The sequence below is a fragment of the Cajanus cajan genome, chromosome 5 (genome assembly GCF_000230855.2).
Source record: "Cajanus cajan strain Asha chromosome 5, NIPB_CcT2T_4, whole genome shotgun sequence".
In the NCBI taxonomy this organism is placed as follows: Eukaryota; Viridiplantae; Streptophyta; class Magnoliopsida; order Fabales; family Fabaceae; genus Cajanus; species Cajanus cajan.
This window is the reverse complement of record NC_138521.1, coordinates 21,847,566-21,870,838: the sequence shown is the minus strand read 5'-3', so window position 1 is coordinate 21,870,838 and position 23,273 is coordinate 21,847,566.

The following is a 23,273-nucleotide window of genomic DNA, read 5'->3' as shown; positions in this document are numbered from 1 at the left end:
TTGGAAAAACTTAAAAAGAAAAATAGTCAAAAAAGTTCCACTAAAGGGTCCAATGGCTCCACAAGTCAAGAGGATGTGGTTAGTTTGAATATAGATGAATATTACCAACCCATACCTAGAAGAGTCATCAAGGAACCAAAGGTTAGGGAATCAAGAGTTGATCTCCCTTCCTTTCATGGAAAAGAAGATGTAGATGCCTACTTGGACTGGGAAATAAAAGTGGAGCAAATCTTCACTTGTCATCAAGTAAGTGAGGAAAGAAAAGTTCCCTTAGCCACCTTAGCTTTCCAAGGACAAGATATGTATTGGTGGACAGCCTTGGTAAGAGAAAGGCGACTTCATAATGATCCTCTTATAGTCTATTCGAATGATTTGAGGAGTGCTATGAGAAGAAGACACATACCTTCCTATTATAGTAGGGAGCTTATGGATAAGCTCCAAAGACTCCAACAAAAGAACATGAGTGTGGAGGAGTATAGGCAAAAAATGGAGTTGTATTTAATGAGGGTTGTAATAAGGGAGGAAGAGAGATTGACCATTGCTAGGTTTTTAAGTGGTCTCAATTTTGATATAAGAGATAGAGTTGAGTTACTCCCTTATAGGGACCTTGATGATTTGGTCCAACTTTGTATAAGGGTTGAGCAACAAATTCTTAGAAAATCCTTTAAAAATACCAACTCTAAATCTTATAACAAGGAAGAGCACAAGAGGGAGGGAAGTTCATTTAAAAGTTATGCTAAAGAAAACCCCTTTAAAACTCAAGAAATGGACAAAAATGTAGAAAAAAAAAGGTCACATCACACACTAGTTCAAAAACGAGTGATATCAAATGTTTTAAGTGTCTAGGAAGAGGCCACATTGCCTCCTAATGCCCCACCAAAAAGACCATGATCTTGAAGGGTACAGACATTTATAGTGAAGATTCCTCATCATCTTCCTCTTCTAGTGAGAGTGAAGAAACTAGTGACCTTGAACCCGAAAAGCTTTATCCTGTTGATGGTGATCTTCTTATGGTCAAAAGGCTTCTTAGAAGCCAACCTTGTTCCACTTCATTATCACAAAGAGAGAACATCTTTCACACAAAATGTTTAGTTTCTAAAATACCTTATTCTCTCATTGTTGATAGTGGATCATGTTCTAATTGTTGTAGTACAAGGTTGGTTAAAAATTTAGCTCTTACCACCATTCCCCACCCTCAACCTTATAAACATCATTGGCTCAATGAAGGTGAGGAATTGGAGGTAAATCAACAAGTGAAGGTCAAGTTTTCTATAGGATATTATAAAGATAAAGTTTTATGTGATGTGATCCCTATGGAAGCTTGTCATATTTTGCTAGGTAGGCCATGACAATTTGACAAACACACTATACATGATGGCCTCACTAACAAAATATCCTTCACTCATAAAAATAAGGAAATTGTTTTTAATCCTTTAACACCATCCCAAGTGTTTGAGGATCAAAAACAAATGAAAAGAAAGAGAAAGAAAGAAAAAAAAAAGAAAATAAACTATTAGGGAAGAGTATGGAAGAAGGGGTCTCCACTAAAGAATTTGTGACCAAGGAGAGTTATTTTATAACCAAACAAGCATTGAAAAGAACTGTCTTTATTCATAAAAGTCTTAACTCTTATCCTAATACTGCCACTAATCTTAAAGTTGAGAATGAGGAACAAAATAAACTTCAAACCAATAATTTTCAACTTCGAGATAAAGTGAAAAGGGAGTGGACTATTACTAGTTTTACTCCTTATACTACTTCCTTGGAGGTGCACAAGGAAGAAAGTATTTCTGTGATCTTAATAAAGCACCCAATTTTTGGTTTACCTTGTTTGGTGGATACAACTTGTAATAATCTATATTCTATGTTTGCTCCTATGGGAAGTTCTTACTCTTTTGAACTTAATGTGATTCCTTCCCTACTAGACAAATGTAGTTTATATGATTATGAGTATCTATTAAACAATCAAATACAAAATTGTTTAGGGCGTTTTCTAGTAGTCTTTTCTTTATATTTTAGGAAAAACCTAGGATACCATTTAGGGTATTTTAGGCAAGATGTTGTAGTGTTTAAGAATCATTCTTTTCATTGTTTTAGTCATAGTGTTACTACATTTTTAGGATTTCCTTCTAGGTTATGCTTAGAAGAGGAGCCTATTTCTACTTTTACAATTTCTACTTTTACGGAGTCTAATGTTGATATTTTATTTTTATTTGTTAGGCTAGATAGAAGGACTCCTCTTAGTATCCATAATCCATTTTCTTACCATGAAATTTTCACCTCTTATACATTGCATGTTGTACATGTAGGTGTTGATTCTTTTTCCATGCATCCTCGAGATTTGAGGACAAATCCTTTTCAAGAGGGAGGGAATGATGGAATCATGCTTAGGAAGGCAAGAGGTGACCTCCTAGAAGATCCAAGAGGAGTGGGCTAGACATGGAGGTTTGGGCCAGTCAAAGCCCAATAGGCCTGATGGGCTTGGAAGGCCCAAGTTGAGCTTCACATAGGCCTATCTTGATATGACCATTTTTCTTATGTTTTGTTAGTATAGTTTTCATATATTTTGGTCTTGTATTTTGGACCACATAGAGTAGCATTTTTGGGCTTTAGGCTTATTGGACCTAGTCTTGGGCTTCATGGGCCTTTGTGCTTTTGGTACCCAATATTGGGCTCATTTTCATTCTTGTAATTTTTCCTTTTCATTGTATTTGTTTGGACATTGTATTTAGGCCATTAGAATAGGAAAATACAGGGATTACTTAAGTGGATGAAATAGGTTAAATTAGATTTAATTTGGAAGTCATTTAAGTTGCATTTAAGTCACATGTTTTCCACCACTAGTGGCTGAACATGTGCTTGCTTAAATCAACCCTAAATGCTATCTAAATTAAACCTAAATGCATGGGAACACCTAAACTCACGGCCAAGCACATGTGCACCTAAATTTAATTCAAATTTCAAATTTGAATTCAAACTTTAGGCGTCAATTTGTGTAGCCTTGTCTAGGCGCCAATGCTACTCAAATTCGTGCCTACTTAAGTGATCCTTCTCCTTATTGTAATCACTTTTTGAGATATAGAATTTCTGAACATTTTCTTCAGCCAAATTCCTCAAAGAGTCACCGAGAGAGGTAGTGCCTTCAACCCTAGGAACCTAGTCTAGTTTCCTACCATTGAAGTGAGCAATCTCTTGTTGCTTAAGCTTGGATACTTCCCTCCATAGTTTAGGCTTCTTTTGATCTGAGAACTTCCTTCCATTCAAGCTTCTACATTCAGTTTCCCCTCTCCAAGAAAAGATCCTACACAAGGTGAAGTCAAGGAGAAGTTTCATCAATCACTCCTCTTTTCTCCACCATCAAACACACAAGTTAGCCTCACCAAAGTGTTTCGCTCAAGATTTTAGGTACCTCAATCTCCCAAAAGTTGCAGCCACCTTTGAAGTGGTTCCAATATGTCTCCATTATCAACTTCTTTCCAAGTGTGATAACTTGAAAGTGAATTTATCACCACCAAGAGTTAACAACCAACAAGAGAGAGAGGAAGCCAATAAAATCAAGACTAAAAGATACAATTAAAAAAGGCTAAAATCAAATGAGAATATATGTGACAAACTTAAAGAATGCAAGACGACACAAAATAAGAAAATAAAGGATAGTTTCAATACTAGCTTTCAAAGGAAAAGTCCTATAAATGACTATAGAGTTAATTACAAAATGAAACAAAAATTTGCGCAATTAATTTGAATAATTATAATGTATGTCTGTAGACACCCAATTTCATCTGGGCTCACAAAAGCAATGAAATAAACGTCTATTATCAAGGAAAGGACCTCCCGAAGCATGGAAATAACAAGACATGACATCAGAAGACCTAAAGCCTAAATAAGCTAGTGCTGATAACCCAGAATGGGTTGTTCCAAGACCAGAACGGGCTGTTCCCAAAACGGAATGGCCCGTTCCAAAACAGGTTGTTATAAGCAAGATTTGAACCCAGAACGGGCCGTTCCAGATTCTTATTTTACCTATAACAAACTTTCCCAGAACAGGACGTTCTAAAACTGGAACGAGCCGTTCCAAATCATCAAATGGGCCTAAAACCCTAGTTTGGAACGGACCATTCCAGAACAACTTGTTGCATGTAAAATTCAAACCCAGAACGGGCCGTTCCAGTTTCTTATTTTACCCATAACGGATTAGCCCAGAACGGGTCATTCCAAATCTGGAATGGGGCATTCTGTCCCCCTTCTGATGCCTATAAATAGAAGACTCGGGCACAGTTCTCATGGTATTGTATTTCTTGAGATTTGTGTCGCATCTCTATCTTCTCTCTCCCTCCTATTGTATTTCTTGAGATCTGTGAGGCATATTGTAGTGTGAAAGGTCTCCACAAAGCACATTCTCCATATTTGAAGATTTAATAAAGCTTGTTCAAGAGGTATTTCAGTCAATCTTCTTCTCTCCCTTTTATTTCTCATCTTTGTCTTTTTTTTGTTATAATAAACGTCATAATATAGATATTTTAGGGTTAATCGCTAATTTATATTTTAAGCATGTAAATAAACATTAATAAAGGGGATTCAATATTTAATTTATTAAATCTTATCCTGTTAATTTCATCATAGGGTACCGATTTAGGGCATTTTAGGGGGTGCTTAATACCTTCTGTACACGTAATCGACCCCTGAATCCAATTTTGGTTATCAAGGCCATTATTGGACTTAAAAAAAACCTTTTGTTTTTCCAATGTTTTGAGTAAAACATTGGTGGCGACTCCATGAACCTATTTTCAAAACCATTGATTAAGAATTAGTCTGGTGTCTAGGCATTCTTTAATTGATGAGATTTTCAAAAGATGTACCTAAACCATAGTTTGCAAGATCGGAAATTTTTAGGTTGGGACAGATGGCGACTCCACTGTGGACGTTTTAAGAGGGTCAGACCCAAATAAATGATAAGTTAATAAAATAAGAATAAATAATTTAAATATTTTTCCCCTTTACCTTGTTTGTTTTCTTTGTTTGACTTTGATATCTATTTGCTTGTTTAAATTCCATATATGTTTGAAATAACAATTGCACACAAACCTTTACACACAACAGTTCCCCCTACACCCGGGGGCATGAGGGTAGTAAACATAGGGAGTGGTTAATGTACGACCGGCCCAAGTTTGGCCTTGGAGCTTGCGAGCCTTGTCGTAAATCACACTTAAGGTGATAACTGGTTACTCTAGCCCGAAATACTGCGACAGACCTTAGAGTTTGCCAGGTGACGGTGACAGAGGTACTGGGTCCCTATAATGGGGGCACCTTGGGGGCCTTAAGACCAGTGAGATTAGAACTATCCTATACAATGCACTTTTCTTACAGGGACCAAAGACCAAGGATTTAAACTTGAATGTTTGCGGGTGTATGTTGATTAAGCATGTGTGTGTGCATTTGTTTGCATTATTTGTTCTAATAAGAATGGATTAAATTTTTAAAACAAGCAAACTAATAATAAAAATATAAAAAAATAGAGAAATTTATACCCCTTTTATACATTCTTAGGTCATCATATCATAGCATTATATAAGTAGTTTCCTTTCCAAAAAAATATATGTATAATAGCTTTAAAATATATATATATATATATATATATATATATATATATATATATATATATATATATTCGTATCATGCATCATATCTCATAGTTAATCAAAACATGATAAAGTTTAGGCAAAAAAAATGACATGCATTCTAGGTTAAGATTAGGTAGTAGCAACATATAGAGAAAGTTAAGAAAAGTGAATGCTCTAATATACCACAAAGTCCAAATCGATTTTATAAAAAAAATACTATGGTTGGGCCCTTGCTTTGATATGTTAATACTGTCAAAATCTATTTGAGCATTCACAAATAAACAAATCAATGAGACTGATATTTATTATTCTCAACTTTCTCTTCATTTTGCATTGCATTCATGTAGAACATATCCTTCTTGAAAAAAGAATAAATGAGAATAAAAAGAGAAATCAATCTATGTGCGTTAGTCGGAAGTAATGGAAAGTGAACTATGCATAAAGAGTTTAGGACAAAAAACTCCATGATCATCAAGATGCTAACTTTTGCCCTAAAAGGATAAAGCCGTGTCGTACAACCGTGAAATCCAAGCGGAATAGAACTTGAGGAGGATGAATCCCTCAAACACTGAGTCAAAATGAATAGAGCTTTCTTAAAAGATGATTTTAACAAAGAGAGAAGCATTGCTTGTTAAGAAGTAGAATGAAAACTCGTAAAGGACGTTCTAGGCAAAAAAAAATAATGTTTGTTCGAGCTAAAAATCAAGAGAAAGCTTGAATGTTCCTTTTGAGAAACAAGACACCATAGAAAACTCTATCATCGCTCTACCCATTCCTATCTCTTGGGAAAGACTCAGGATATGGGTTGACAACACCTTTATGAGAGAAGAAGCCAAAGGAACTCTCCCTAGACGAGATTTTCTGAAGCGCTACATCCAAGCAAGTGGAAGACTAGCTCTACAGTCAGATGACCTAGGCCTCTCTAAGGGGCAACCTCTTTCTACTTCTCTGTGTATGAATCACGAACTCGGGGCATGCCCGGGCCCTCGAGCTACATTAAATGGGCACGTGTAAATTGAAAATTCTATTTTAATGCCATACACTTTTCTACTTCATTTATCTTCTCCCTTTTATCTACTCTAAGCCTTGTTAGCAAACCTTAGATGAACAAGTACATTTGAAATAAGGACGTCATTAGAAACAATGGCTTAATACGCAATAAAAATACACATAAAGATCAATCAAATTCGGCATGACTTGTGATTAAAAGTCCAAATGAAATTAGTGCAAGGGGCACCCCTCTTTAATGGAGGAATGAAAGATGATCACAAATGCTGCAAAGACAAAAGCCCCGCAAGAAACCCATTGAGAGGGCAACGCAAAGATTAGAGCAAGGTCCGCTAGGAGACCCACAAACAAAAAGGGTAGCCTAGGCAAAAGCAAGGATAAAAAAAAATGTCCGCTAGGGAACACACCTCAAGTAACCTAGGCAAAAGTTAGGATAAAGCAGCATCCTGAGATGAAAATCGAAAGGCGGCTCGGGAAGATCATTTAATCAATATGCAATCCCAAGTCATCGCTTAACTTTGAAGGAAATAATAATCCAACGCAAAAAATGATTTCCTCACTTTGAATGTGCTTGTTCATCAGCCTAAACCACTAGCCTACCTCGGCCAACCATTCTTCTAAAAACCATTTTTGAAAAAAAAATCCTTTCTAACAAAACTTCTGCAAAAAAAAATATATGTATATATCCCCTTCCTCTCTTTCCTCTTGACCTATATGGCATTAAGATAAATTTGAGAGATACACGGAGTATGCACAGTGAACATTCACAAGGATAAGATGGAGATGTCCTAGAAAAGAGTCTAGGTACACCTAATCTAAGGGCTAAAATATCATATTCGATACAAGCGAGAGGGTCGAACTACACAAACCTCAGGTTCAAGAAGCAACACTAAATTCGACATGGCTAAAGGCTAACAATCCATGTCATTGATCAATGCGCATAGATTAATTTCTTGAAAGTAAAATAAATTTGCATTTTAAGCATTAGCATAGGGACACCATTGCATAGCATGCATATGGCACAAGGATGCACAAAAAGGATATATATAAAAATAAAAAATAAAAAATAAAAAAATTCAATCCATTCCTGCCTTGCATTTTCATGTGCATCCATGCATCCATACTCACCATGGGGCATCCACAACCATCCATCAACAATCAAACAATCAATCATCAATGAATCAAAAGGATTCTGTAATAAGCGCCTGGAGAGGCATCACAATACTCACGTGGCAGGGGCAACACTGGAATCCCTACCAGCCATCCACTTCTTTGCCCACCAACACAGGGGCACATCAAACATCTCCTGCCCATCCACCTAGGGGCAGTCTTTCATCCCACAACACCAACAAGAAAAGCCAAAAAGGAAATTAGAGGCATCACGACACACCTCCTACCCAACATCCTTGGGGCAATATCTACCATAAGTCAAGCAAACCAATGAGGGCACCAACAGTTTCCTCAAAATATAATAAAGGTTTGGAGAGACTGAGACTGTACTCACATCCCAATCCGGTATACGACAAAGCCGTGAGGGAAAGGTCTGGAGAGACTATACTCACATCCCAATCTGGTATATGACAAAGTCGTGAGGGAAAGGTCTGGAGAGACTGTACTCGCATCCCAATCCAGTATACGACAAAGCCGTGAGGGAAAGGTATGGAGAGACTTTACTCGCATCCCAATCCGGTATATGACAAAGCCGTGAGGGAAAGGTTTGGAGAGACTATACTCGCATCCCAATCTGATATACGACAAAGCCGTGAGGGAAAGGTTTGGAGAGACTGTACTCGCATCCCAATCTGGTATACGACAAATCCGGGAGGGAAAGGTCTGGAGAGACTGTACTCACCTCCCAATCTGGTATACGACAAAGCCGTGAGGGAAAGGTTTGGAGAGACTGTACTCATATCCCAATCTGGTATACGACAAAGCCATGAGGGAAAGGTCTGGAGAGACTGTACTCACCTCCTAATCCGGTATACGACAAAGCCATGAGGGAAAGGTATGGAGAGACTGTAGTCATCTATATGACAAAGCCGTAAGGGAAAGGTCTGGAGAGACAGTAGTCACCTCCCAATTTGGTATACGACAAAGTCGTGAGGGAAGCTGAGCTACGAAAATACTCCCTCTTCAACAAGCTATAAGTAAAAGAACGTACTATCACAAGAGAAACAATGGAGCATCTACTTGAAGACCAAATGTCAGGTATACAGTTCGTCAGCCTTGTTACCTAATAGAGTACGCAACCAACACTCAACTGCTCTAAAGGGCGAGGATACGAGCAAATACACTTATCTAAGAAAAGCAGCGTAGTAGCACCAACACAAAGAGACGGAGAGAAGACCTGGACGAAATGTCTACGTCTTTACTTGCCTTTGGCAAAGCAACACATAGCTATTCCAAAGGACGAGTGAAGAGGGGCAGCTGTAGACACCCAATTTCGTCCGGGCTCACAAAAGAAATGAAATAGTCATCTATTATCAAGGAAAGGAGCTCCCGAAGCATGGAAACAACAAGACATGACATCAGAAGACCTAAAGCCTAAATAAGCTGGTTCTGATAGCCCAGAACGGGCTGTTCCCAAAATAGAATGGCCCGTTCCAAAACAGGTTGTTATAAGCAAGATTTGAACCCAGAATAGGCCGTTCCACTTTAGGAACAAGCTATTCCAATTTCTTATTTTACCTATAAAAAACTTGCCCAGAACGGGCCGTTCTAAAACTGGAAGGAGCCGTTCCAAATCATCAAATGGGCCTAAAACTCTAGTTTGGAACGGGCCGTTCCAGAACATCTTGTTGTAAGTAAAATTCAAACCCAAAACGGGCCATTCCAGTTTCTTATTTTACCCATAATGGATTAGCCCAGAATGGGCTGTTCTGAATCCGGAACGGGCCGTTCTGTCTCCCTTCTGATGCCTATAAATAGAAGACTCGAGCACAGTTCTCATGGCGCGGCCAGAGAAATTTCGAATAAGACTCTTTTGAGCACGAAAATTCTCTATCTCTCTCCCTTCTATTGTATTTCTTGAGATTTGTGTCGCATCTCTATCTTCTCTCTCTCTCCTATTGTATTTCTTGAGATCTGTGAGGCATAATGTAGTGTGAAAGGTCGCCACAAAGCATATTCTCCATATTTGAAGATTTAATAAAGCTTGTTCAAGAGGTATTTCAGTCAATCTTCTTCTCTCCCTTTTATTTCTCATCTTTGTCTTTTTTTTGTTATAATAAACGTCATAATATAGATATTTTAGGGTTAATCGCTTAATTTATATTTTAAGCATGTAAATAAACATTAATAAAGGGGATTCAATATTTAATTTATTAATTCTTATCCTGTTAATTTCATCATAGGGTACCGATTTAGGGCGTTGTAGGGGTGCTTAATACCTTTTCTACACGTAATCGACCCCCGAATCCAATTCTGGTTATCAAGGTCATTATTGGACCTAAAAAAAACCTTTTCTTTTTCCAATGTTTTGAATAAAACATTGGTGGCGACTCCATGAACCTATTTTCAAAACCATTGATTAAGGATTAGTCTGGTGTCCGAGCATTCTTTAATTGATGAGATTTTCAAAAGATGTCTAAACCATAGTTTGCAAGATCGGAAATTTTCGGGTTGAGACAATGTCCAGCCACTAAAAACATATAGTAAATCCAAGAAATAAATTCAAAAAATATAATGCCAAGTGCTCTAAAATCTGTTTTGTTTTTTTTTCCCCTCACTTTTTCACAAACTTTTGTATACCTTTGTTCTTTTTCTTTGGCTTCCTTCTTGGATCTTTCTTCCTTTTTTCTTATTTAAAAAAATTGAATGTGAAAACTAAAAACAAAGGATAAAACTGGGAACAAATGGCTTAGTAGTGGTGGAGAAAATGCTATAGAAAGTGTGAGTGTACTAGAAAAGTTTTAAAGACATTTAAGACTAGTTTTTGGTTCTAATTTTCTCTACGTTTTGTACAGTTCTATTTATTATTTCTTTCACACTTTCTATTTAGGTTTTAAGGTTCAATTAAAGTAGAAAAGACTCAAGGAATTGCTAATCTTAAATTACTAAGTAAGAATTATCAAATAAAGTTCATAAAAATATGACACTAGAACATGCGATATCTAATAACATGCATATAATTCATATAATGAACACTTCTAAGATTTGTATTAGGTGCAAAACACAATGTTTATGACACAAAACAGAGAGTAATGTTCAACTATTAAAAAAAAGGCACATAATGGAGGTAATGACATATAAGGACTAAACAAGACACCTACACAAAACTACGTGGAATAAAAATTGAATAAACACTTAATCATACACTTTTGTTTTAGGATTTTTGTTTTGATTGAATTTTAATGGATTCAATCAAGATATAAGCAGTACTTAAAAGAAAATACCAGTTTATAGAATACCTAAAGCACACAATGAAGATTCATATGAATAGATGCATGAATCAAAAACTACAAGATAAAGTGAATTGTTTTATAGATTTATATATGTGACACAAGAACAATTCTAATCCATACAAACACAATACAATCAAGAGCAAACTCATGGATTGAATCAAAAGACTCAAAGAAGCTATGGAAATAGTTTACCAAGAAAACCTTGCTCTTGATACCAAATGATGGAAACCTTGAGAGGAACTAGATTGTTCTAACTTCTCCTTCAAGTTTCCTCCTAGATCTTTTCTTTCTTGACACTCCTCAAGCTTCTTCAAGGTTTCTAATGGAGGAAGAGATCTTTGAGATCACCTTCAGTGGTGAAGGACTCTCTTCAAGTGGTGCCACTTCAAGGAAGAAGATAAACCACTTCAAATCTCACCACACTCTTAGGAAGATGATAAAATAATTAGAAGTAAATCAAAGAGAGATTTAAGCTTTTGAGATAAAGAATTCTAATGGAGAATTTCATCGAATCGTAATAAATGCTCAAAATTTATGTACAAATGGTTCCAAATACCTATATATAGAGTAGAGGTAGCTTGGAAAAGAAGCTAGACATCTAGGAGACAAGGATACACTTAGATCTAGATCCACCAAACACAAACAAGCTCTACTAGACAAGTAAGAAACATTAAGATCTAGAAGAGCCAATGAGTAAGTGCCAAGTGTCCTCTTATCTCTAGGTGGTTGGAGAAGTAGTTCCAAGGTGAGAAGTAGCCAAAATGGGCAACCAAGGTGGCCTTTGGCTTGTCTTGGCCGAACCAAAAACAATGAATTGGTTTACTTTGGTTAACCAAATGAAGGTTAAACCAAGACAAATTAATTCTTTGGGTCAACATAAGAAAAACAAGTCTAATATCACCTTTGGCTATTTCCACACCTTTACTACTTCTACACCGTCTATAATGGCTATTGCTACACCATTATAATGACTATTTCCACTCCAACTTTTAAAACTCAAGAAAAATAAAAATGGTGACCATGAATACAAGGTCAAAAGGAATACATTTCAATAAGGAACATGTGTCTAACTCCTAAAGGCAAGATCTACAAAAAAGAAAACATGCACGCCTAAATACAAGGGTAAAAACAACTTATATATTTAACTACTACATACAAAGGAATGGAAAACAAACTATACAAAGTATATACAATAGAAGGCTATGCAACTAGGAAGAAAACACATACTTTATGCTCATGATAAGCACAGGTTTAAGCAACACATCCTTTTTAGTAACTTCTTCTAGCCTATTAACCATAGACCTTGTCAAAGGTTCTATGGTCTTCAAGGATGGTCGTCCAAGCAAAAGCCTCTTGTACCTAGCCCTCAAGGCTATCTATAACTCATCACTCATCCCAAACTAGAACAAGAACAACATAGTCCACACTTGGACCTCACAACACTCCCATTTTCTAGCCTCCAAGGTCATAAGACGCACAAAACACAACACCAAAATCACCATCTAGCAAATAAAGGCTTCACTAAACGAGAAACTGTTGAGCTTAGGAGAGCTTTAAGCTTAAAGAAGTTTTGATGATCACAACATGTGTGTACAACAACAACTTGGAAGAACAACTTGGATGCACAAAAACAAAGTCAAGAAAATGCTATGTAATAGAGTTTAGAAAATAAAGTGTTTTGAATGAGTTTTTATGTTGTGTGTGCTTAGTATGCTTTGTGCATAAGCAAAATCTATATCTGAGCTAAGTAGAGAGTATATGATGATGAGTGAAAAGGTTGGAAAGTTATTTTGAGACTTAAAACGAAGTTTTGAAAACTAACTCAAAATAATCGATTATCGTTAAATATAATCGATTATTCCAGCAACAGGCAAAATGGGATGCCTTGCTGCAATAATCGATTATTTGCCAAAATAATCGATTATCCCAGAAACAACTCTCTGGAATAATCAATTATCTAGCAAAATAATCGATTATATTGTTCTTGGTTGATTTCCAGAAAACCTGAAGAACAAAATAATCGATTATTCTTTAAAATAATCGATTATCTGCGTCTGAGACTTTTATAAATAGTTTGAACTTTGAGAAACTTCAGAAAAGAGTTAGAACTGATAATCAAATTGAGAAAAACGTTTTTGTGGAGTCTTTGTGACATCTTGGAGAGTTTTCTTTGTGAATCCAAGAAGAGAAACGTTTATGAAAAACATTGAAAGGAGATCATCATCATCATATCATTCTTGAAAGGGGAAGATTAAGATTTGTGTCAAAGAATTCCAGGTGAATTCGTTCCTTTATTCTGTGTGAATAATTGTAAAATCTTGAGAAGGGTTTCTCAAGTGATAAGGTTTCTTGTAGTGGGTTTCTACAAGGGGTGCTTTCTTGGGGTCAAGAAAGTGGTTATCTTTTGTGTTGAAGTATATGCATGTGTGTGTGTTGTAAACCTTCTTCCTTGAGATAGTGGAACAAATCTTGATTAGGTGCTGATTAAGGACTGGATGTAGGTCACATGTGGAGTGGCTGAACCAGTATAAAAGACTTGTGCAATCTTCTTCTACCTTTATCTTTTACTTTGAGTAATTGCTTAATTGAATATTAAAGAAGATAATTCTTGATTAACTTGTGTGTGTGAATATTGATGGTTTAATTTGAATTAGAGCATTACATTTGAACCTCACTATTTTGTAATCAAGAAAGCATATATCATTCATACTTCCATAACAAGTCTTTAAAGGAGCTTCATTTGAAAATTCAGTCTTAGAAAAGTTTTAGAGAAATAAAGATCCTAAATACTCTGATAATTTTTAAAAGGGTCATAGAATCCAATTCACCCCCCCTCTTGGATTGTGCCATTCTTTTCTAACAATTGGTATCTAGAGCAAGGTTCTTGAGAGTTATTCAAGATTTCAAAAATGGCCAATAACAACCTACCCTATGGTGAGGGTGTGTTTATTCATAGACCTCCTATTTTCAATGGTGAAAACTATGTCTACTGGAAAATTAGGATGAGAATTTTCATTGAAGCTATTGATATTGCTGTATGGGATGCTATAGAAAATGGACCCTATATCCCTATGAAAAAAGATGGTGATGAGCTGAAGGAAAAACATTGGAGTGAATGGAGTGATGAGGAAAAGAAAAGAGCCCAACATGATAAGAGAGCCAAAAACATCATAACATCTGCATTGTCTATTGATGAATTTTTTAGAATTTCACAATGCATATCTGCTAAAGAAATGTGGGATACTTTGCAAGTCACTCATGAAGGAACAAGTGATGTAAAGAGATCAAGAAAGCATACTCTCATTAGAGAATATGAGCTATTTAGAATGCAAAACGGTGAATCTATTTCTGATTTTCAAAAGAGATTTACACACTTGATAAATCACCTTGTTGACCTTAGCAGGAAATTTGAGAAAGAAGAGCTGAATTTAAAAGTGCTGCAATGCTTGGACAGATCATGGCAAGCAAAGGTGACAGCCATTGAAGAATCAGAGGATTTGACCTCCTTGACATTAGCTACTCTCTTTGGGAAGCTGAGAGAGCATGAGCAAAAGCTGCACATATTTGATGAACATGAGCAGCAAGATAAGAAAGGCAAAGGAGTGTCATTGAAATCCTTGAAATCTGCCAAAGGAAAAGAGGTGTGCGAAGAAACAAACTCCGATGATTCCGAAACCGAGAACTTCAATCTGCTGGTGAAGAAGTTCAGAAAATTCATAAGAAGAAAGAAGAATTCCCCCTACAAATTCAATAAAAAGACAAACAAGAAAGAGGAAGCAAGCACATCCTCCTTCAATTGCTTTGAATGTGGAAAACCGGGACACATGAAAGCTGAGTGTCCAAACTTCTTGAAGAAGCAACAAGAGGAGAAGAAAAGCAAGAGAAATGGAAAAGGGAAGAAAGCCTACATTGCTTGGGAAGATAATGACTCAAGCACATCAAGTGATGAATCCGAATGTGAGGAGAATAACTTGTGCTTGATGGCTGGAACTGAACAAGACACAATTGTAAGTGATTCTGACCTTGAATCCAATTCGGACTATGATCAACTCCAATAAGCTTTTATACAAATTCATGAAGAAGTTGTCAAATTAGGAGCCTTAAATTCAAAGTTGAAAAACAAGCTGAAATGGTATGAAAATGCCTTAATTAAAGCTGAACAAGAGCTTGAGGATTTAAAGCGTGAGCATGAAAATCTTCAAACTATGTTTAACTTTAATGAAGCTCATTCTGAAAACTCCACTTCCTCAAAAGATGCTTGTGAACATTGCAAAATTTTTGAAAGAGAAAATGATGATTTGAAATCCACTCTTGCAAAGTTCACAAATGGAAATTCAAACTTAAACATTCTTTTGGGAAAACAAAGAAACACTTTTGATAGGAGTGGACTTGGTTTTAATCAAAGCATGAGCATGCCATTTAAGTCAAAGAAAGAAGCTTTTGTGAGAAACCAAAACTTTAGAAAATATAAAAGCAATTTCTCTAGACAAACAACTTGTTTTTATTGCTGTAAAAGACACTACAAGAAAAAGTTAAATTTCCCACGGAAAAAAATCCGTCGGAAATTTCCCACGGATTTAGATCGTGGGAAATTTTCAACGGAATTTTCGACGGATTTTTAAATGATGGAATTTCCGACGGAATTTCTGACGGATTTAAATCCGTCTAATATTTCTGACGAAATTTCCCATGGATTTAAATCCGTCTGAAATTTCTGAGAGAATTTACCACGGATTTAAATCCGTCTGAAATTTCTGAACAGAATTTCCCACGGATTTAAATCCGTCTGAAATTCCTGAAATTTCTGAACAGAGTTTCCCACGGATTTAAATCTGTCTGAAATTTCTAAACAGAGTTTCCCACGGATTTAAATCTGTCTGAAATTTTTGAACAGAATTTCCCACGGATTTAAATCCGTCTGAAATTTCTGAACAGAGTTTCCCACGGATTTAAATCCTTCTGAAATTTCTGAACAGAATTTCCCACGGATTTAAATTCGTCTGAAATTATTAAATAAAATTTAAGCCAATTATTTTTCAAATGCAACCAATCCTAATCGCATCAATACACACAACAATGCACTATATAATATTTTCATTATTATATGGGTGTTTTCAAAATATAAATAAGATAAATATAAATCAAAGTGTGTGAGGTATGACTTATATTATATTACCTATATATAATTATATGTTTAGGTTATTATAAATTATAAACTAATTAGCATAAATGTGTTTTTTTTACTTAAAATACCAACACATGACGTCCAAATTTAAGAATACCATATCTTTTATTTAATTATTAAAAATCACTCATCTCTTTGAAAATAACGTTATTAATTAAATAAGGGGGAAAAAAGTTAAATTATGTTCTGCAAATATCATATATATGTATCTATCATTTATTTATAAATTACATCCAATACTATGCATGTCATTTTCATGAAAACTTTCATTGATCTTCAATTTTGAAAATAAGATTTTTTTCAATTCATTTTCAAAATTATTACTTAAATTTAATATATTTTTTAAATCACAGTGTGCATGATATTTAAAATAAATTTCAAAAAAGTTGAAATAATGAAATAAGAGATCAAATCTCATTTAATTAATGATATTTGTATTAATAAATTATTTTCTCTTATTAGTATATAAATAGTATTATCTTTATGTGCCACTTAAATAAATAAATAAGAAAATTAATACTCACTTAAAAATTTGAGAAGATATATACGTATGACGTTATTGAGAAAAACTTCAAGTAGGGGTTAATAAAATTTTTTCTAGATTAAATCTTCTTTATTTAAAACTTAAAACATTAAAATTAAAATAATTACACTAAATAATTAATTTTGTTCCTATTATGATTAATTTAAAAATATCTCTTTAAGTTGTAGTAATTTCTTAAATTTACATTTTATTGATTTCTGAATTTTATATTTAAGTAAATCAGTAAAATACAAAGTAACGAGTATAAATATGAGTATTTAAAACTTCAATGGATCTATATATAGAAAGTAGAGATAAAGAAAGAGAAAATGAATGGAAGAAAAATAGTTAAATATATAGTTGTTAGATTATCTATAGTAATAGATAAATGGAAATATACGTCATCTTGTAACTGATTTTGTCTAAAAAATAATAGATAATCATACCCTTAACTGGTTTTTATTTTATATATTCTAATTTTATTTGTAATAATATGATTATATATTTAAATAGTTTAATGTTAATAATTTTTTAAGTATATTTTTGTCTTTTGACTTAAAATATTTGAATTTCTATATTTTAATTTGAATTATTTTTTAAGTATATTTTTGTCTTTTTGTCTTAAATTTTTGAATTTCTATATTTTAATTTTAATAATTTTTTATTTCTATTATTTATTAATTCTTTTCTTTTTTAATGTTTTATAACTATTAAAATTTTATAATTTTATTTATAATTTTATCTTACTTTTTATTTTATAAATATAATTTGGATTACTCATTTTATAATTAAATTAATTTTTTTAAAATTTTTTATGAGTTTACATTCTAAGAATGTATTAAAACCCCTCAATCTTTGATTATTTGATAGCAACAACATGAATATTCTGATTATTAAACATTATGTTATAATTCTACTGATCGTACTATATGTTATATTTAAATTTGAGCTCCTAAACTTTATTTTTTATGTATGACATTTTATTTTGTATGAATGGACTTGTTTTTTTTTTTGAAGCAGTGAATGAACTTGTTTTGATTTACATAATTATAATTGATTTAATATCTTTAAATAGGATAATTATTTAATACAATTTTGAATTAAAAAAAAATTTCACAGAATTTCTCATGGATTAGTCCGTGGGAAATTACCCACGGACAAATCCATGGGAAATTCTGTGAATTTGTTTTTAATTCAAAATTGTATTAAATAATTATCCTATTTAAAGATATTAAATCAATTATAATTATGTAAATCAAAACAAGTTCATTCATAAAGATTGAAGGGTTTCAATACATTTTTATAATGTAAACTCATAAAAAACTTAAAAAATTAATTTAATTATAAAATGAATAATCCAAATTATATTTATAAAATAAAAAGTAAGATAAAATTAGAAAGATTAAAATTATAAAATTTTAATAATGTTATAAAACATTAAAAAAGAAAAGAATTAATAAATAATAGAAATAAAAATTTATTAAAATTACAATATAGAAATTCAAAAATTTAAGACAAAAATATACTTAAAAAATAATTTAAATTAAAATATAGAAATTCAAATATTTTAAGTGAAAAGATAAAAATATACTTAAAAAATTATTAAAATTAAACTATTTAAATATATAACCATATTATTACAAATAAAATTAGAATATATAAAAGAAAAATCAGTTAAGGGTATGATTATCTATTATTTTTTAGACAAAATCAGTTACAAGATGACGTATAACTTTATATTAAATGTGAATTTTATAAATTTAACCGTTAAATTAAAAATCTTTTACTCTTAAATCATATATACAAAATGTTATATTAATCGAAGATAATTTCTTATAAAAAAAAATTAAATCTATTGGAAAATTTATATTTTTGATGAGAAAATTTTTGTAGGAAAAGCTATATTATTGATGAAATATTTCAGACAAATTTATATTTGTTGAAAAATGTAAGAACTAGTTTTAAATTTGATATGAAAATATTATGATATTATTAGATAATATTTTAAGTTAATATTTTATTAATGGTTGATAATTAAAAATTAAAACAAGGATAAATACTTTTTTTGAATTTTATATGTTTGATTTAAGATAACTTACAAAATAACTCTTGGTAAAGTTATTCCGCTCAATAACTCATGGTGTGTGTTGAATTTTATCGATCCAATTAATTGTTAAATTAAAATTTATTAAATTTTACTAATAATTAATATAAAAAATTAATTAGTTTTGAAATAAATTATTTGCTAATTAACAATATAATTGAAACATTAATTATTTTAAATTATTTAACTAGAATCTTATTGACAATTTACTATATGATCTTAATATTTTTGTATAACTAATATCTGGTTTTAAATTTGATATGAGAATATTATATATAATTAGATAAGATTTTAAGTTAGTATTTTATTAATAGTTGATAATTAGAAGAAAAAAAACAAGGATAAATACATTTTTTGAATTTTATATGTTTGATTTAAGGTAAATAAATATATTAAATTAATTAATAATTTATTTAAAATATTAAAATTTAATTTATAAGTATGTAACAAATAAATCTTTATAATTTTATAAATTATATTATCATTATAAATTATAAAATTAAATAATTTAAATTATAATTTTAAATAAAAATAAGTAGATATTACTTATAAAAGTAAGTAGATATAAATAAATAATAATTAAATCTATTATTATTATTATTATTAATTATTATTATTTGTAATATAAAATTATTATATATTATTATTATAGTACAAATATGAGATTGTATATTTGAGGATGACTTAAATGAATTAATTTGTACAAGTTATACTGACAACATACATATATATTTTGGTAGCTTACTCATAAGAACTTCACAGTTAAACGTGCTTGAGCTGGAGTAGTACTGAGATGGGTGACTTTCTGGGAAGTTTCCCAGAAATTGCATAATGAAATATCGTGAAATAGAACCCTTGAGAGGTCAAATATGAGGGTTGTTACATTAATAAATTTATTAAAATTAAAAAAAATTATAATTTTCGACGAAAAATTCCTTCAGGGTAATTTCCCACAGATAAATCCGTGGGAAATTTCCCACGGATATATCCGTGGGTAAATCCGTGGGTAATTAATTACCCACGAATAAATCCGTGGGAAAATCCGTCGAAAAGTTACCCACGAATAAAAATTCGTCCGTAAATATTTCAGACGAGCAATTTACCGACGGATTAGTGTCCGTCAGAAATGCACTATTTCCCACGGATTTTTGGCATTTCCCACGGATTTTGGCCATCTGTAATAGCGAATTTTCTTGTAGTGAGAGGCCATACAATTAGGAACTGCTATTCTAGAAAATATGGAGTTCCAAATGGAGAGATGGTTTGGGTTGAAAAGAGTCAAAGGCTGAGAACTAACCAACAAGGACCCTCCACATGGGTACCTAAATTTTTTCTTTGAATCTTTGTTGTAGGAATGCTTGAGGGCCAAAAATCTACTTTGGTATCTTGATAGTGGCTGCTCAAGGCATATGACTGGGGATCCTTCAAAATTCTCAAGTCTGAAATTGAAGAATGAAGGGTATGTTACCTATGGTGACAACAACAAAGGAAAAATTCTTGGCCATGGCAATGTTGGTAATTCCTCCTCTCAAACATTGATTGAAAATGTATTGCGTGTTGATGGTTTAAAACATAATTTGCTGAGTATAAGTCAACTAAGTGATAAAAGTTTTAGAATTGAATTTGATAATACATGTTGCTTGATATGTGATAAAAAGACTAAAGAAATCAGATTCATAGGAAAAAGGATTGACAATATATACATGCTTGACTTAGAACACTCTATAGCAATTTCAAACACTAAGTGCTTAATAACTCAAGAAGAAAACATATGGCTTTGGCATAGGAGAGCTGCACATATTCATATGGATCATTTGAATAAGTTGAGTAGGAAAGAATTAGTGATTGGTCTACCTAAACTCAAGTTTGGAAAGGACAAATTATGTGATGCTTGTCAAAAGGGCAAGCAAGTGAAGGCTAGCTTTAAAAGCAAAAATCAGATTTCCACAACTAGACCTTTGCAATTAATTCACATGGATTTGTTTGGTCCCTCAAGAACCATGAGCTTAGGCGGAAACTACTATGGCTTAATGATTGTTGATGACTACTCAAGATACACATGGTTTATGTTTCTTGCAAACAAAAATGATGCTTTTAATGCTTTTAGAAAATTTGCCAAGCTTGTTCAAAATGAGAAGTGTTCAAACATTACCTCTATAAGAAGTGACCATGGAGGTGAGTTTCAAAACATGATGTTTCAGAAATTCTGTGAGGAACATGGCATAAACCATAATTTCTCAGCACCTAGGACACCTCAACAAAATGGGGTTGTTGAGAGGAAAAATAGGTCCTTAGAAGAACTTGCTAGGACAATGTTAAATGAAACAAACTTGCCAAAATATTTTTGGGCTGATGCTATTAACACAGCTTGTCATGTGTTAAACAAAGTTCTGATTCGACCTATATTAAAGAAAACACCCTATGAAATATATAATGGAAGGAAGCCTAACATTTCATACTTTAGAGTGTTTGGGTGTAAGTGCTATATGCTGAATAATGGGAAAGAGAAACTTGGAAAGTTTGATGCAAAGGCTGATGAGGCAATTTTTCTAGGATACTCTACAAATAGTAAAGCTTATAGAATCTATAATAAGAGAACTCTAGTTGTAGAAGAATCTGTCCATGTGGTATTTGATGAGTCTAATAAACAAGAGACAAGGAAAACTGAAATTGAAGATTTAAATGAGTTGCTTGATCAATCCCTATTGGAGAATGAACCAAATGAAGTGTCTAAGGAGAGTAAATCACATGAGAAAGCAAGGGAAACATGTGAACAATTGCCCAAAGAGTGGAAGACTTCTAGAGACTTATCAATAGATAACATAATTGGAAATATTGGTAAGGGAGTTTCAACTAGGAGTGCTATTAAGAATATTTGCAACACTATGGCATTTGTGTCACAAGTTGAACCTAAGAGCATTGATGAAGCACTAAAAGATGAACATTGGTTAATGGCAATGCAAGAGGAACTAAATCAGTTTGAAAGAAATGAAGTTTGGGATTTAGTGCCATTACCAAAAGATTATCCTATTATTGGAACCAAGTGGGTTTTTAGAAATAAGCTTGATGAATCTGGGATAATTCTAAGAAATAAGGCAAGACTAGTGGCTAAGGGGTATAACCAAGAAGAGGGAATTGACTATGATGAGACCTTTGCCCCTGTAGCAAGGATAGAAGCCATTAGATTACTTCTTGCTTATTCTTCTATAAAAAATTTCAAGCTTTATCAAATGGATGTGAAGAGTGCTTTCCTCAATGGGTTGATACAAGAGGAAGTGTATGTTGAACAACCACTTGGCTTTGTGGACTTTAAGAATCCTAATCATGTGTACAAGCTTAAAAAGGCACTCTATGGCTTGAAGCAAGCTCCGAGATCATGGTATGACAGGTTGAGCAAATTTTTGATTGAGAATGACTATGAAAGAGGAAAGGTGGATAATACATTGTTTGTCAAGAAGTTTGAAAATGATATAATGTATGTACAAATATATGTGGATGATATTGTGTTTGGATCCACAAATACTTCTCTTTGTAAAGAATTTGCTAAAACTATGCAAGGAGAATTTGAGATGTCAATGATGGGAGAGCTCGCATTCTTTTTGGGTTTGCAAATCAAACAAATGCATGATGGAATATTCATAAGTCAAAGCAAGTATTGCAATGAACTTTTGAAAAAGTTTGGTATGGAAGGGTGTAAGGAGGCTGCCACACCCATATCAAATAATTGCAATCTTGACTTAGATGAGAAAGGAATTTGAGAAGTCCCACATCGGTTAGGAAGGAGAACGAAGCATGCCATATATATGGGTGTGGATACCTTCCTTGTGTGGACGCGTTTTGGGGTGGCATGCGTGCCATTGCCAGAAGCAAAATCGTGAGAGCTGCGGCCAAAGCGGACAATATCCACATGCGGGTTGCTGGGGTGTTACATTTGGTATCAGAGCCTGGACCCGGGCCGGTGTGCCAGCGAGGGCGCTGGACTCCCATGAGGGGGGTGGATTGTGAAGTCCCACATCGGTTAGGAAGGAGAACGAAGCATGCCATATATATGGGTGTGGATACCTTCCTTGTGTGGACGCGTTTTGGGGTGGCATGCGTGCCATTGCCAGAAGCAAAACCGTGAGGGCTGCGGCCAAAGCGGACAATATCCATATGCGGGTTGCTGGGGTGTTACATCACTCTTGTACTTGACAGCAAGTAGGCCTGATATAATGTTTGTTGTGTGCCTATGTGCAAGATTTCAGGCTAATCCTAAAGAATCTCATATGAAGAGTGTGAAGAGAATCCTTAAGTATTTGAAAGGTACAACCAATGTGGGGTTGTGGTATCCAAAGGGAGTCTCACTAAGTCTGATAGGCTACTCAGATTCAGACTATGCTGGGTGTAGACTAGATAGAAAGAGCACAAGTGGAACTTGTCACTTACTAGG